This window comes from Adiantum capillus-veneris, chromosome 25 (genome assembly GCF_014529385.1).
Source record: "Adiantum capillus-veneris isolate H3 chromosome 25, ASM1452938v2, whole genome shotgun sequence".
Lineage (NCBI taxonomy): Eukaryota > Viridiplantae > Streptophyta > Polypodiopsida > Polypodiales > Pteridaceae > Adiantum > Adiantum capillus-veneris.
In genome coordinates, this window is record NC_140955.1 from 84,320,885 (window position 1) to 84,325,413 (window position 4,529).

The 4,529-nt window shown below is 41.9% G+C and overlaps 1 pseudogene; it reads right to left on the reverse strand.

Annotated features, from left to right (window-relative positions):
- Positions 1–3,294: 3,294 nt before the first annotated feature.
- Positions 3,295–4,121, reverse strand: LOC147425192 (delta-1-pyrroline-5-carboxylate synthase pseudogene; annotated as a pseudogene).
- Between the last annotated feature and the right edge of the window lie 408 nt (positions 4,122–4,529).

Sequence of the window (4,529 nt, forward strand, 5' to 3'; positions counted from 1 at the left end):
AAAAATAGGTCACTGACGGAAATGGCACGATGTATGGTCAAAATTCAGGCTTTTCCGCATTCTTTTTGGCTTGAAACTTATGTACTTAACAGGTGTCCTACGAAAGCTTTACAATCTATTACTCCATATGAAGCATAGCATGATAGAAAGCCTTCTATTGAGCACATGCGTGTTTTTGGTTGTTTGGCATATGCTTTGGTGCCACAAACACAGCGCAAAAAATTGGATGATAAGGCTGTCAAATGTATTTTTGTTGGTTATAGTGCTGAAAACAAAGGTTACAGGTTGTATCATCTGCAAACAAAACGTATTCTGGTCTCACAGAATGTAGTGTTTGTGAAAGATTCTGTTCAGCCCTTGCTGTCATGTACTAGAGACAGTAATGTAAGCTCACAGGACATTTATGACACTTTGTTTCCTCTTTTCAGTGGTGGAAATACGAATGTAAGTTCCAATGAGGCAAATGTATAGCCTATGGGGGTTTTTGAAAATGTTATAGATCAGCCTAGTACTGATGCAGATGTACATGATGTACTTGATGAGGAAAGGCCTGAAAATGAGCAGGCTGGAGGTATGCCAAAATGGCTGGTGCACACTGTGCGTGACAGTAAATTGGATGCACCTTTGTCTAGTCGTACTCGTTCAGGATCTCGCCATACATCTTATGCATCATATTGTTATGCTTTCGTTGTGTCTAGCTTTCATGATGTTGAGGAGCCTCTGTCTTTTGATGAAGCACAGAATTCAGAAAATTGGATGGCTGCCATGCAATCAGAATATGATGCACTTATAGAAAATGACACATGGACTTTATGTGATTTGCCTCCTGGAAAAAGGCCATTGGTATGAAGCGGGTTTACAAGTTGAAACACAAGCCGGATCGTGAGATTGATCGCCATAAGTCTCGACTTATTGCAAAGGGTTATGCACAACAAAAAGACATAGATTATGAAGAGACTTTTTCTCCCACTTGTCATATGACTACTTTTCGTTTTCTATGTGCATTGGCAGCTCATTTTGGTTGGGATGTACATCAATCAGACATTGTTACTGCTTTCTTGAATGGTGACATATTTGAAGAAGTTTATGTAACGCAGCCTTGTGGTTTTGTCATAAAAGGACAAGAGGACAAAGTGTGCAAATGTAAGAAGGCTTTGTATGGGTTGAAGCAATCTCCTCGTGCTTGGTATGAGAAAGCTGACACTCATTTGGTTAAACGAGGCTTTCGTAACAGACCAACAGAAAGCACATTGTATGTAAAGCGTGAGGGTGATGTACTTCTCATTGTGGTTCTTTATATTGATGATTTGTTGATCACTGGACCAAATGAGAGACATATTGCTGAATTTAAGGCTGATTTGAATGCTACTTTCAAGATGAAATATTTGGGGTTGTTGCATCATTACTTGGGTATACAGTTTAAGCAGTGTGATGGTGGTATTGCCTTGTGTCAGAAAAGTTACATAGAGACATTACTATGTAAGTTTGGACTTGAGGATTGCAAACCTACTGCCACTCCAATGGAAACGGGTTTGAAGTTGAGTCTACATGATGCTGGCGATCCTGTTGATGTCACTCTTTACCAAACTGCTGTTGGCTGCCTCATTTATGTGTGCAACACGAGGCTGGATATTCAGTTTGCAGTCTCATAGGTCTGCAGATTTATGCATAGCCCAGGGTCTAAGCATTGGCAGTCTATCAAGAGGATTTTCCGCTACCTTAGTGTCACTTTACATCTTGGCTTGTTTTATCCCAAGGGGGGATCATTGCCGCCAGACTTACATGCTTTTTCGAACTCAGATTGGGCTGGTTGTTTTGACACGCGAGTGTCCACAAGTGGTTTTTGTTTCATGCTTGGCAGTTCATGTATATCATGGTTGAGCAAGAAGCAACCTACTGTGGCCACTTCGAGTTGTGAGGCTGAGTACAGGGCAGTCTTCACAGCTACGGTTGAGTGTGTATGGCTCAGACGCCTTATGGCTGATTTGGGTGTTGGACAGGACACTGCCAACACTATCTACACTGACAGTCAGAGCGCATTGGCAATTGCGTGGAACCCAGTTTTTCATGCTCGCACAAAGCACATTAAGGTGCATTACCACTATGTCAGGGAGAGATCAGCTTGGCTTATGTACCAACAAAGGACAACCTTGCAGATCTTTTCACAAAGGCATTGTCTCATGAGAAGCTTGAAGCTTTTTGCAAAGCTTTGGGCTTACTCCTCTTTGTGGATTGATCATGTCCTTAGGGCATGGCACTTCCCTTTACTCATGTGCCAGCTCTCGTTCACCGCATCACTCCAGGGGGGATTTGTTACCATATACATGTGGTAGTGATGTGTGTGAACACACTAGGACCACCGGGGCATTTTTTCCCTCTTTAGGAGGTTTTTTCCCCCATGCATTGTATATACGCCCATCACTCTAGGGCTATCTATCTTTCCATTGCACACTAAGTAATACACTCTCTATTGTGTGCCTTGAGCTTCCTTTGTCTTCTCCAAGCTGTGTGTGTTTCTCTGCAACCCTAATTCTAGCATGCATTACTGCTATCCAGCTAGAGTAGCCAATTACTATTCTGCAATGTTTTACTCATTAAGGTTAATAACAGGTCAAAGGCATGAAACAGCAGCGATCTAAGGGTGGGTGCCGTGCAGCTTGAGAGCAGATAGACTGAGAGAGTAGGAGAGAAAGACATATGCACTAACCTCAAATACCATACCGTTAAAACATCATAGTATGTCAAAAACTTACGTTTAACCTCCTATTAACTTACCTTTCTCTCTCATGCTAACTAAGATAGCGCTAGCAACGGTTTTCAAAAAACGCAAATCATTAAACAAGAAAAAACCTAAACAGTAATCTCTCTCTCTCTCTCTCTCTCTCTCTCTCTCTCTCTCTCTCTCTCTCTCTCTCTCTCTCTCTCTCTCTCTCTCTCTCTCTCTCTCTCTCTCTCTCTCTCTCTCTCTCTCTCTCTCTCTCTCTCTCTCTCTCTCTCTCTCCCCCGCCTCCGCCCCCTCTCTCTGTCTCTCATGCTGCGCGAGCCCTAATCGGGTGCTAGCGCTCACTACGAGTTAGAGCATGAGAGAATCCAAGTAAACAATAGATAAAAAAGCAACTAATGAACCTTTTTGTTAGGAAATCAAATTTGGTTTTTTATATTATATTCTCTCTCTCTTTCTCTCTTTAAAAAAAAGAGATAACAAAATGGTATACTTTGCACAATTAGGAGCATTACATATACATGTACTGGGTAGAACCCTCAAACTAATGATACAAAAAAGGACTACCTCCACTAAAAACCATTACTCTCTGGCATTTCTTTTAATAGAAAGGATGTCTCTTTATGGAATCAGGTACCTATCTCCTCGTGCAAATTCTTCGTCACCGCATCTGGTAAAAACCCACTTGTGATGATGACATGTACACCCGCATCAGCCACACTTTATGCTATGTGTACTTTTTCTTCCATGCCGCCTCTTGATCCATGTCTTGATTTCTCTCCATAATTGACCTCTTCAGTATGCTTTTCTTTCATAAACATTTGTATGAGCTTCGAGCCTGGTTGCAAGGGAGGCTTAGGGACGCCTTGTATACAAGCCATCTACATCCATTAGGAATATCAACAAATCTGCCTTAACTTATGATGCTAACAAAGCTTCCAAGCTATCGTTGTCCCAGAAGACCTATCCGTTTTCCTTGTAAGATTCCTCTCTTGTGTTGATTGCATCATTCTCATTTAAGATTGGGACCACTTGCATTGCAAGTAGTGAATTCATTGTGTCAACTAGGTAGTTTTAAAATGTGTCATAAATCTATAATTTTGCCGCTTTGTCCTACATCAACACATGCCTTCCCATCTCGTTGCGACTCTGGTTTTGTTAAATCTACAAAGCTAGTATTCAATGTACGATGATGTCGAAGGAGTTGGTATCCCATACCAATAGCTCCTAATGTTACAATAGTCACTTCAATGTCTGATTCTACTAGCTCTTTCACCTACTCACCTAAAGAGCCAATCCATCTGAGTGCAAACCTCCCATCCTCTGCTTGCGTGTCTACGTTGGTGCCAACCTTGATGATGCGCCTGTAGCTCTTCACAAAGGAGCGATGAGAATCCATTAAAGGCCACATTCGAGCATTACAGGTGTAAGAAATTTGGGCATGGAAGTCGAGAATAGGCTTTCACAAGCAAGTCGGGAATAGGTTTTCACTTTCTCTATCTCAATGTTGGCGCTAGCACCAAGTGGAATAGGCAGAGACACAAAGAGATGATGCAAACCGATGAGCATTACAATTTACAGCATATGTTAATTAAACAATGATACCAAGGCTCTAGCATCAAATTGTGTTGTCTTTCACTTTCTCTATCTCAATGTGGGCACTAGCACCAAGTGAAATAGGCAGAGAAGCAACTTATGAACCACCTCTCTCTCTCTCTCTCTCTCTCTCTCTCTCTCTCTCTCTCTCTCTCTCTCTCTCTCTCTCTCTCTCTCTCTCTCTCTCTCTCTCTCTCATGCGCAAGCCATA